The sequence below is a fragment of the Channa argus genome, chromosome 24 (genome assembly GCF_033026475.1).
Source record: "Channa argus isolate prfri chromosome 24, Channa argus male v1.0, whole genome shotgun sequence".
Taxonomy (NCBI): Eukaryota; Metazoa; Chordata; class Actinopteri; order Anabantiformes; family Channidae; genus Channa; species Channa argus.
The window spans coordinates 7,364,027-7,376,602 of record NC_090220.1 but is presented as its reverse complement, the minus strand read 5'-3'; the positions used below and the strand labels follow the sequence as shown (position 1 = coordinate 7,376,602).

Here is a 12,576-nt window from a genome sequence, read left to right as displayed (position 1 = left end):
AAACGCTATTAATTCATTTTGAAAACATTTTTTGCAGTATCAAATATACACATTGCTGCATACATAGTCCCACGCTGTAGTCCCAAATTAGTAGTTTGGTTACCACTTGAATAAAGAGACGGAGGGAACAACACTCCTACAGACATTTGCTCTTTATTGCACCCAGCTACTTTTTTTAATGTGTAAATCGCATTTCGTTTCTCTCTGTTGTCCCTACCATGTACACATTTTTAAAAGAAAATTAGTTGCTGTTTCATTCCGACTCCACCCATGGAACATTCGGTAGAAAGTCGATTGTGCCCTCCGCCCGCGTCCCAAGAGCCTAACCCGTGATTTTTTTATCAAGAGAGCTCACAAGTTAGGGTCTCAGGGAGCAGGTGAAGTACGACAGAGTCTACTGAGGAGCCGCAGTCAGCTGCAGGGCACCGAGTGGCACTGACACACACACACACACACACACACACACGGTATTCCTCAACCACTGTTAAAAGTGCACCTGCAGTAACAAAGTGTCTACCTTTTGTAAGGCATGAGCTGCAATTAAAAAACAACACAGCTCTGTGCCCAGACACAGAAAAAGGCGCCAATGGTCATCCTTTTCTCCACTGCAGACAACTTATTTTGTTTAGCTCATTCTGCTAAGCAGGATTCCTGTGCAAAAAAAAACATGCAAAGGCAGAAATAATTTTAGAATTTTTTTTGCATGCACTAAATACCATGAGGCACCAGATAAAATCACCTACAGCAAAAGAGAAAAGAAATGACAAAAGACAAAGCAGTAAATTTATCGGCGACTAAAATTATTTTCATTGCATCGATCAGACAGAAGCACGAGCAGAGGCTCAGACAAATAGACAAGCTTGCACTGCCTTCTCTCTGCTAACTAGCCTTTGTGCTGAAAAAGGAAAAGCCCCTCAGCCAAGCAGTCAGGCTCACTTCTTTGTCCTAAAGTGCGTCGGCTGCTCATCAGTCTACATGTCTCTCTTTCAGGATGGCATGATCCAGACCTGTCTGTAACACCATCCATCCTGACTGACAGAGGCAGAGAGCCACCTAGCAGCACCAGTCTTTGGTTTTCTTCCATGGGACAAGCAAAGATACCATTCAGTCAGAGAAAAAAGAGAGCAGAGCCAAGGCTCTGCTCTGCTTCCGCCACTACTGACAATGTAGGCAAAATTCTACTTTTTACAAAAGCAGCATCAGAATAGAGCTGGCTTGTCTCCAGCACAGGGACACATTTGCAAGCTGCCCCCAACTCCTAACCCCCCCCAACTTTCCAAAAACGACTGCAACAGACCTTACCACCCACCCGCCAAACTCTGCCATGGCGGCAAGCCTGGCAAGCAATGAGTTGTCAATGTCAAAGGCAACAAGCTTCAGTCAGACATAAAACAGCTTCTGTTAAACTGAGAAAAAGCTTCAGTCACAGATGGAGCCAAAGAATCCAGACGTGATTTGCCATAAAATGCCAAACTGCAGCAAATATTAACTAAGTAATACTGAAAACATTCCCATGTAATTTTTGCCTGTCATGTACCCAAACTCACCACTGACTGCCCCCACCACCCCCATGTGCCCCCATCCCGACACCCACCGCACAACTCCTCCCCCTCAGACTACAAAAAAAAAAAAAAAAAAAAAAAAGAAAGAAAGAAATACAAAAAATAAAAAGATAGATGTCTCTGGCTGTCTCCTCTCTGGGGAATGCCAGGCAAAGTGGAGGCTTCCGGAAATGAATGCTCCGCACCACCCAACGCGTTGCCTCGCACGCTCAGTCCTCTGTCTGCCACCGACTATGCCTTTTGTTATCCGCCTCTGAGCTGAGGATGAGGAAGAACAGAGAGAAAAAAGGGGGTGAAAGGAAGAAAGAGATAGATGGGGGGTGGGGGGTGGGGTTGTAGTGGTGTTGAAGCTGAAGTGTCCACGGGAAGCTGCACCCAGACGCAGGTCAGTGAGGTGGGACGCCTCTTCTACCCCCCTCCCCCTTCCTCACCCCTCAACACAGAGTGCTGCTCCATCCCAGCGCTTGCATTGTCAGCTCCATCTCAGCATCTTAACCCCCCCACACACACATGCGCGCACACACACCACACCGTCGGCACTCTTCCTCCTTCTACCCCCACCTACAGACACTGGAACATCATCCATGTCGTCACACTGTCATCTATACCCGTTACTTTTATTTTTCCACCTCTCCCTCTTTCCTCTGTCGTCACAGGTCCAACACAATGGGCTGCAATCCCCGAAAAAAAAAAAGAAAAAAAGGCAAAAACATTTGCTTCCTCCAGTTGCTACTACCACTGCAACTCGCTACCTTGCACTCAGCCACCCCCCATTTGACCCATCCATCCCCCAAGCCCTGCCTCTCAAGCATTTACTGCCCTCTACCTCCACACACCCAATCTCCGCCCGCCCACCCCTCCCATGACGCCAGGTCTGTACCTGTCTGCATGTCCCGCTTGTCTGTTACTCCCTGTCTGCAGATGCTTGCCCAAAGTGAGATACTGCAGCAGGAGTCTGCAGCGACAGCCCTTGCTCTTTCTCTCCCTTTCTCTCTCTCTCTCTCTCTCTCACACACCCTCCATCCAGCCTTTGCTGGTGAACACGTTCCTCCCTGTGCTGATCAATTTCTTCTTTTTTCGAGCAGCACACAGACAGACACACACACACTGCAGTGAACTGGTTGGCCACGGAGGAAGATGTACTGAAGCAATCCCAATGTTTTGGACTGCAAAATGATTGCAGCTTGCAGTCTCAGATTCTAACACAAACAAAAAAAAAATAACATTAATCAACAGATTTAGCTGCTGATACAAAACTGAATGCATTTTACACAGACAACACACAAACAGGGACCTATCAGAGACCAAAATGGCAGCACATGCACAGGCAACAGCAAACAAACTAACAAACTAACCCATAAAAAAAGACCCAATGCTAATGGCAAGACAAGACGCAGGACACAGAGTGACACTACAGAGGTTCTGCTCAGCTAACACGCTCAAACTGTCACATAAACAGCGATGTGGTCAGTGCAAGCATGAACACAAACAGTCTCTGTCACAACATTGTGACCGAGACTTGAAAGCAGCACGCTGAGGCAATAGGCAAGCAGCTGCCCGAAAATCCCTTAATCATTAGAAGCTTGGCTTGAATTATTATTTGTATGCCATCTTACCCTGTCTTCATACTGCTGCTGTAGATAACTACCTACATATAAACTAATACCTTTGCCATATGTTTATCTCACAGCTTGGAACCCCAGAAACACACAGAGGGCACCATATTGTTGACTGCAAACTGAATAAAGATTTTTTTGGTCAGAAAGAAAAGTTAAATATCATTATCACATTTTGATTGTCATTTTTTTCAGTCAAAAATGTTTGAGATGAACATCCTCAGCAGGAAAATCATTATAGGATTTTAACATTTAACAAATGCTTTGCTAAGAGAAAACAACAAATAGCCATTATTTTCACATATATATTTTATATAAGGAATGCTGTAAGGGGGCAAAGTGATAGAAAAAAGGATAAAAAAAAAGGCTTTTTTTGCCCTTGACAGCTTGTTCTAATCTCAGAGTTTAATCACCTTCAACACCCTGGATAGATTAGGGTTATGACCCTGTATGACATAGAGGGGGCAGGGAGAGAGATCTGCAAATGTTATCAATGATTGATTATGCCCTTTAATTCAAATGGAAAACAAGAGCTTTTTAAATCTGCTGCGACGCAGAAAAAGGCTGAGCTGCAAAATGCCACTTCGTCAAAGATGGGCGATCGTGGCACTACCTTTCTATCCTACATAAACATACAGATGTACAGAGAGCCAAGAACAGAAGAAGAGTCAAAGTAATTTCTGCAGCCAATGTCAAAACCGTGGCCAGGTTGAAGTCTATGGGGGATGGTTGGTCTGCTCGATTGGCTTGGTGATGGCGGTGGTGACGCAGAGACGGGGGGTTGGGAGCGTGATGTATGCTAAAGCCAGCGAGGCTAGCAGGCGGCCATAAAGGTGATCAATCAGCTCGATTACAGCCGTGTCAGTGGAGAGTCTGCTGTCGCCGTATCCCACCCATCACCCCTCTACACACAAACACACACACACGACTAATAATACTGGAAATGGAAGCTATTGGTTTGATAAAACTAGTTCACAAGTGAAAACTGCATACAATGGTCAATGCACTAGTCTAGTTAGTGTTACTGTATGTAGCAATGATACATTTTTAGAGAAGCTATGCGCACAATATCTTATTAGGGTGGATTTGCCACTGATCAGAGAATACAGAACCTAGTTGTTTGACAGTGTTGAAACTGATACTAATTCGCTCCTTTTGAACTGTATAAAGACAGAGCTTTTCAAAGCACCCAAAAATAGGACCGGCTCCATTGTAAGTGGTAAATAGAATGAGACATTACCACTTGTTTTTTCTACAATAAGCTCAAAATATCCCCACACAGCCTTGAGATGCATATTTGTGGCATAGATGCCAGGCAAGCATCAGACAGGTATCCAAACAATGGACTTATCAGTGCAAGCAGCACAGACTGGTAACATGAAGCAGAAAAAGCGGGGGGGTGGGGGGTTGGGGGGTTAAGGAGGGAAGTCGAGCGGAGGGGGCGGACAAGGAGGAGAGAAGGAGGCAGGAAATATGTGAGGCACAGCGCCTTGCCAACCAGCCAGCCAGCGGGACATTAATGACGATCATGTCTTGTCACACTAGCTGCCAGGCCAGTCAGCAGATCCTGCCCCTGTCCCTGCCCTTCTCCAATCAATGGCATTGATCGGTCCCCGGGGTCAAGGGGCAAGAGCGTATCAATAGGAGGAGAGTAGCTGATGCAGCAGGCGGAGAGGGGCTGACTCCAGACAGATCAATGACACCCCTGTCTGCCATTGGTGTGTTATGATTATTCATTTGCCATTAACCCAACCACATTAAAGCAATATGTTTCCATGGGAGAAAATAGAAAGAGGCTGCTCGCTTTTATAGGGAAGTTAGTTTTTATGAGTTAGGGAGCTAAAGTACTGGTGTGCTCAGAACTGACAGTATTCTTGTCTCAGACGATTTGTTACTAAGGTCTACGCCCGTCTGTGACGTCAAGAGCAAGAAACCAATCACTGTTCTCACAGCAGTTACAGACACAAGCAGCAATTGGCTGATTCTTACCATTATTCAGTTCCTGAATGTCACTCCTTGTGATAGATTAGGGTGACTCTCGAAAACTTGAGGAAATGAAAGTAACAAAGTATATTGCCCCAGTACGCTGGGTCGATTGCAGTGTATACACCGTTTCCCAAAGTATAATGTGATCACAATGTATACAATGGATGCACTCCAGCAAGAATGTAATAAATTCACTTTAGTGACTGTGTGGTTTTGCTTTTCTAATTCAGTGGGACTGATCTTTATCAAATAAAATAAAGAGCTCTAACACTCACAAACTTTGTCTATCTTTCCTTAGTTTAGCTGTACCCATGACAGGAGCCAGTCAACTTTTATGACTCATTTTGTAAAAGACGCCAGTCAATAAAGTTCAAGGCAGAGTAATGCATATTGAACTGGCCAAAGACGAAAAATTTTAAATGATTGATTCAGGGCTTTTTTGTTATTAAGAAGAGTTTTTTAAAAGGTGGCAAATGTGAAATAGGGAAGATACAGTATGACAACTCTGTCCTATAGATGCTAACATTACTTCTTCTCCAAAATAGCTATATGACGTTTTGATTTCTTATTAGGTGTAAAGGTGACACTGAGTCATTCTTGAGCTACACGAACTGCCAGCCTACTGCAGATAATTGGAACTGCAGTGTACCAAATTGAATAAGAAGAATGTTCATTTTATTAATTTTAAAGTCAGCAGAAGAACCTTGAGGCTCCTGGCCAACTGACTTCTAAAAGGGGCTGTTGAAGCATTTGGGACTGGGAAAAAAAATTCAGTGGCCTGAACTGCCCATATCTAATCCCATAATTTATTTGTTCAACCAACCCATAAATGAAGGCCCAGCTGGAACCAATGACTTTTAGCTGGGCTGCTGGGGCAGCTGGACATGGGAGTGCTGAGGCAGCACAATTCTCAACAGAGATGCTTTCCTCTACACATCTGGTGGAATGATTGGGTTTCAGAGGTGAGGAAAGATGAAAAAAATATCAGTTCTTAAAATAAACTCAAGCGAGGCAAATCTTGACTTTCTGTGCTCTGTTAAATTTGTGAAGGCTAAAGAAGAGGAAAGATTTTTCTTTAACTAAACTGTAAAACAAAGTATGTGTTTCTGATAAAATAAATCATGTAGATTTCATCCTCCTACAATAATTCTCAATTTCAAGCCAACTAGCATGATATCCCCTCTGCACAATGTCCACTTTTCAGCAGATATTCTGATTATTTTTCCAGTAGTGGGTCAGAGCAGCAGTGATGTGAACCCTGTTAATGTCTGGTAGAGTGAGGAGGCGTGATCTTCCTGACAGCTGGGTTGCAAAGTAGGAGATTAAAGGAGTTCTTGGGTTTCCAGGGATTTACCAGGATCATATTCTCTTACAGAAATTTGTTTGATGACAATCACTCTGTAGGTGATGCAAAGCTGAACAGGATCTTTAGGTTTCAATGGAGATGTTAGTATCACTAACTCTAGTATCACTAGATTTAAATACTGAAGATCTAAAAATGGCATTTTCCAATTAACCCCATTCAATAGAGAGAAACAGGGCCTGGTGCAGATGGCAGCGGGTTCAAATCCCAACGCGCCAGGTTTGGCTCCACCCAGCCACCAAGGGTGGCCACCTTGGTGCCGGTCCCGAGCCCAAATAAAATGGTAAGGGAATCCGGTGTAAAAAAACACATGCCAAATCAACATGCGGATCACGTTCCGCTGTGGTGACCCCTGAAGGGACAAGCCGAAGGCCGTTGACTGTCTACACAGAGAGAGAAAAAGTAAGGGTTTTCCTGGGTTGTCTACATATTTGACTGCTCTGTTTATTAAGATAGCCCCTTTGTACAACTTTGGGACTGTGGTTAAAATGAACAATTTCAGCTAAATGAAAAAGCTCATTTGGTTATATACAATCCTTCAACTGAAGGGAATATAAAGAGCAAATACAACCTTTAGAGATGACTGAAAATGACTACAAGTTGGAAATTTCAAAGTATAACCACACATCTGGATTATTATGAGGCCAGTTCTGTGGAAACTCTGAGCATCAAACAGCATGACAAAAGATGCAATCTCAACCACTTGAAACTAAAAAGCTAATTGGATAAATTACAAAGGTTGCAGAAAGGTGGTCCACTCAAGCCTGGCCTTAAACACAGCAAAAGCAGTGTCATCCTTCAAACAGAAAAAACACTGTCATAATGATAAAGAACTACAGCAGAAATTACACTCCCTCCTCAAGCTGCATTTCAAATCAAGTGGTCTTAGAGAGTAACAAACTGTGGTAAATCTTGCGCTGATCTGCCAGGCCATTTTTCTCCCGTGTGGTGCTTTGGAGTCATTTTACAAGCTGTGGCTTAGTGCCAGACAGAGATGAAGTCAGATGCATTTAGCTTGGTGGACAAGCCTACAGTAAACAGGGACTTTAGTGTCACCGAGGCAAGCTTCAACCTGAAACTAGAGCTCATATCACAAATGCTCATTGTATGGAACCTGAACGATATATCACAAAGTGCTGAAAGAACATATAAACATTAAGCTTTTACCACACTGGGGAAGCTGGAATAATAGTGAGGTCTGCTGAGGCAGCTTGGGGCAAACAGCTTTAAATAGTGGTAGGTGTGATAATCAAACATCTAAATCCCTGAGAAATATTAGCTGCAGAGAAAGATTAAAATCTAATTTGCAAAAGGAAGTGCTGTAAAACCACAGGACACCACCATTGAGAATCTGTTAGAAAGAGTCAGAATTATTATGATTACTATATTTCATATGTTGTGTTTATATCAAACCATCTGTGCATCATAATGTTTGGCACACAGCTCATATGAAACTGACTCAAAAGCCCCACACTGACTAAACAGACTAAGGTGTAATACTGGGCCACAAAGATGGATCAACAGTTTTAAAAGTGAAGCCATCACAGTGTGAAATAGGTTCTATTGCACAATGACACCTACTACACCTAATTGCAAATAATAAAATAAATAAAGCATAACAACATTTTAACAACATATTTACAATTATGGCACAACAATGTTTTTTTTCTCAAATTGCAGAGTTGGCGTGACAATTTAAGATGTCATTTGGTGAAGGTAGTAGCATAAAACTACACTTATTCTTAGGATTTATCATGAACAGGAACTGAAATAGCAGAACTTAGAGACAGAGGAGACAGTGGACTGTTCATTTGTTTGTTCTGTGTATTTGGCAGTTAAAAGGTACAATATTGCAAACGAAGCAATGTGGTTACCTTGACTAACCACAATGCATTATGTCTAAAAATACAGCATACGTCCAGCTAACACTAATTGAAGGTTTTGAGCCGCAGCAGGCAGGCTGACCATAGCTAAAGGTCAGCTGTGAAATGAGAACCTCAGGTGGGCAAAAATTACATTAATATGAAACCCATTAACACTATGTAGAGGCATTATAAAATGGAAAGCCACAGTAAAAATTCCATCATGTGGGTTGCCCTACAAGCAAAGCAGTTTTCTGCACAAACTGATGTCATACGTGTACTCCAAGGAAAGCTAGAAGGTTGTACAGTTAACTCCCAGGGTGTAATTCTAAACCATACAACCTACTACCTCAACCCGGATGCACACATTTTCAATTAGTGGGTCCTTGTCTCTGTTTATTAAATACATTCTATCATCCTCAAGCCCAAATGAATCATTGTCCTTTTTTGTTAACACAGATTATCATCACCATCATCACATTTGAGGTTTCAGCTAAATTAAGGTTTTGCAACACACAGAGAAGTTGTGAACTGTGAGTTTTTTCTATGTGACTATTACCTACAGATGTCATCTATATACCTGTAGACATTAAACAAACAAATAAAAAAGTAAAAATGCGACGTTCACACCATAATGACAAAGACCCACAGAAGCGAGCTTGTGCAGTCAGATTTGCCACAAGATCGGATCTACGGGTTTGTGCCAAATGGTTATAGCCAAAGTAGCAAAATAACTGAATAAAGTACTGAAATACTGCATAAAACCCGAGTGCTGTCATGCCACAAAGAACTGCACAAGTGTGTGGGATATGTCCGAGGGAAGCCACTTATAGTGAGATGTCAATCGAAAAGCTGTACTTGGCCTTAAAATCTTTCTTGCTTTGTGTAGTGAACCTTAGTTTACAGTGTCTTCAGTGTTCATATAGAGCATGACAGTGACAGAAAACTGAACGTCTGGAGCACTACGCGAGTGCAGTTGAGCTGGAATTTAGAGAAACTGCAGGCGAACTGCAGAGCCTTTGTTAGGATTCACCTCTAAAATGAAAGTTCATCAAACAGATGGTGAGAGGATTGTGATTTAACTTACTCTTTATGGATGTGTTTTCTCAGTGGAGTTGCTGCCCAGGGTCAGTTTTTAGTTTGCCTCTCTGAAAACAGGAAGAAGAGAGATGTTATTAAATACCACAGAATAATATGGAAGAATCTTTTTAAAGGCCAGTTACTGCATATTTACTCTACTAACACGAGATTAACAATTACAGTGCTTTATGAAACACTAGCAAAACGAAACTGTATTAGAAGCCAAAAAGTGGTGTAAGGATAAAAAATGGAGAGAAAAAAGTAATAGATGCCAGTAGCTGTTCTGACATCATTAGATCAACATGGGGAAAAAAAATAAAAAATTACAAAATAAATTACTTCACATTCTCATGTTGCTGTGCCTTGGTTTGGGAGCATCCCTTGCCTCAGCAGTTCCCAGATATGAAATTAAGTGCACAATAAGAGTCAAAACTCTGTTGTGGATTGCTGTCCCAAACTAGTCTTCAAAATTGCCAAAGCAGTCTTGTTCCTGGCCAGCAGCAATGTGGCTGTGGTGAGAGGTTAGCTCAACTTAGCCAAGACCGCAGATAGCAGAAAGCAGAGCCGGAGAGGGATGCCAGAGTAATCAAGCATGCCATGGTCAGCTACCATTAATTGTGCCACTGCCAGAGAGCCACAAACAACAGAATATTCCTTCAGCTGCAGTGCGACAAAGGAAAGTCTGAAGTGAGAAGAGAATGAAATGCCACTTACCCAGTGCTGCCCTGTCTGATTCATCATCTCTATCCTTTTATATCCACAATTTCTACCTGGGTGTAAGCAATAACCAGTGAGTTTCAATCTTTTTTTTTTTTGGTAATGAGAAATGATAAAAACACAGAAGGACATTTCTAAACTGAGCCCACTGACAAGCTACGGGTTCAGTTCAGCGATGCGCTGTCCGCCATTTTCTCCGAAACAAACAAGAACAAGAGAGGAAAGAACACGACAAAAACGATTTGCTGGCATCATTATTTAAAGTTTCCCCCTTTTTCTCCCTCTGTGTTGTCTTTCTCTCTTGCTCTCGCTTGGCACCATTACAAAATCTTGGCTGGAAAGATCACATGATTTCCTACCAGAAAGCCACAGCATTCCCAGTAAGTATTCTGCTGACATTGTGAAGACATCTTTTGTCTAAATCAAAACGTTAGCCTGGCCGGCCCCCCTCCCAAAATCTGGCACCTTCTAGGGGGGCAGGCAATGCAAAGGGTGGTGTTAGGAGTCATGGCAACCTCTACCTGGCAGGCTGCCCAGCACCCTGAGGTGGGGAGAAGTAGGGTCTAATGTGGTGTCGAGCAGGAATGCTCAGTGCCTTCCAAAGTCAACTATATGGGCGTGCTGGTTGCTTAAGATTTCAGCTCAGATGCCAGAATTTTTCTGACAGAGTAAATACAAAAGAATAGATGCACAACCAACTTGTACTTTGTCTAGTGTTTCAAATATGACTGAAACAATGTTCTTTGTGAGAAATGGTGTACGAAGAATAGAATTGTATCGGCTGTTATTGTAATTCCCCTTTTCCATAAAGTGCATTTAAATTTCTATTTGTGACAGAGAGGTTTTCAAGTGGACAACCTAAGACTTTAAACTAAACACAAAAAAAAAAAAAAAAAAAACGAAACCTGAATTTGAGCATGAGCCTTACACGTATCACCAACAGATAGTTGTTGTGTTTTCCTATCTTTTTGCAGTTTAGCCAGAACAGTAGCCAAACCCATTCATCGGTTCATTGCAATAACACAAGCATATGTCATGTACAGTACCATTGACTAACTTAAGAGCAGAGTATCCACCAGAGATTAAAGCTCTGCCCCAAAAGCCACTCTTACTATATGTTACGCTTTCACCCATTTACCTCCAAACTGAGCACCAGCCACATTTGCTAGGCTCTGTTCATAATGAAAGAAAAAGCTCAGTTTGGGGGTGAAGCAGGGAAACCAGGGAGATGGCTGTTCAATAGTTGTGTTACTTTTGTGTTTTTCTTTTCAGTGTGTTTTATTAACTCTGAATATTTGTGTTGAAATGTTGCTAGGTACTTTCACCATGTATGACCAAATTACAAGTGCTGAATATAGCAATATAGCAAACAAACAAAAAGAAAAAACAACAAAACAGAGAAATGTATTATTCTGATTAGACTATAAAATATCACCAATCAAGAGCAAAAACTATAGCATATGCATCCATAACCAACTGTGCCCAATACATTGTATGGCTGATGCTGTTGACCACAGATTGGTGGTCACATATTACAAACAGCAGACACATTTAGATTGGCAGTAAAGATACAAGCATAATGGGATTACTATTCCACCAAAACAATCCAGACCGGTCTCAAGATTAATAGCTGATTCTTACAGTTATCTGACACTAGCGACTGATTTAAACAAAACGTTCACCTTCAGTTGATTAAATTCAGCTGTAAGCAGAAGGGCAGACTCATTTCACACCCATGCCCTCTAAATCATAACTTTTATACCAAATCACAATGCATTCACACTAAAGAATCCAGTGCAGGTACAATGAAAAAATCATACGATCAGCACCTTGCTGCTACAAAGTAACATCTATGCTATGCTACACAACAAACTGGTCAGTTATGACCTGTACTCTTACTTACTGCCAATCAGCGGGTGAAGTACACTGCCCCTCGGCACCTAACCGACAACAAAATTATCTTAACTTAGAGAAACAACTCTGTATTCTGACCATTTGTTTATTAAACATAAGTTGAGGGCTATGAATATCGGAGAAGATGATGATATATTGCCACACCCTCTTTATATGCCATGTCACACAACCCTTTTGCATGTAGCAGACTATACAAATGAAAATAAAGTACAATTGCATGCGTCCCCATTGTGTACGCATACAGTATGATTAAGTACTTTGTGCTAGTGTGTGAAATTGCAGAGAAAATTAGAGCCCTTAGACCTCTTAACAAAATGGCCATGCAGCCATCTGAGCTCCTCATCTGCTCGAGCCTACATTAAACAGAGTCAGCTAAAACAGTTCCAAAACATTCCCCCACTGAGAGGGTCATTTCATATCCTGAAAGGCAGGAGGCCAGGGTCAAAGTTCAAATGAGAATGGGTGAGGCAGGGGGA

General features: G+C 42.1%; 1 long non-coding RNA gene across 2 annotated transcripts in view; it reads right to left on the bottom strand.

The window, feature by feature from the left end:
- The window catches only part of LOC137109125 (uncharacterized), a 43,894-nt gene that overhangs the window by 5,165 nt on the left and 26,153 nt on the right, over nucleotides 1–12,576 (bottom strand). For both annotated transcript variants that reach the window (XR_010912272.1, XR_010912271.1), the window contains exon 2: nucleotides 9,477–9,537. This is a non-coding gene — a long non-coding RNA (uncharacterized lncRNA). The remainder of the gene's footprint in view (nucleotides 1–9,476; nucleotides 9,538–12,576) is intronic.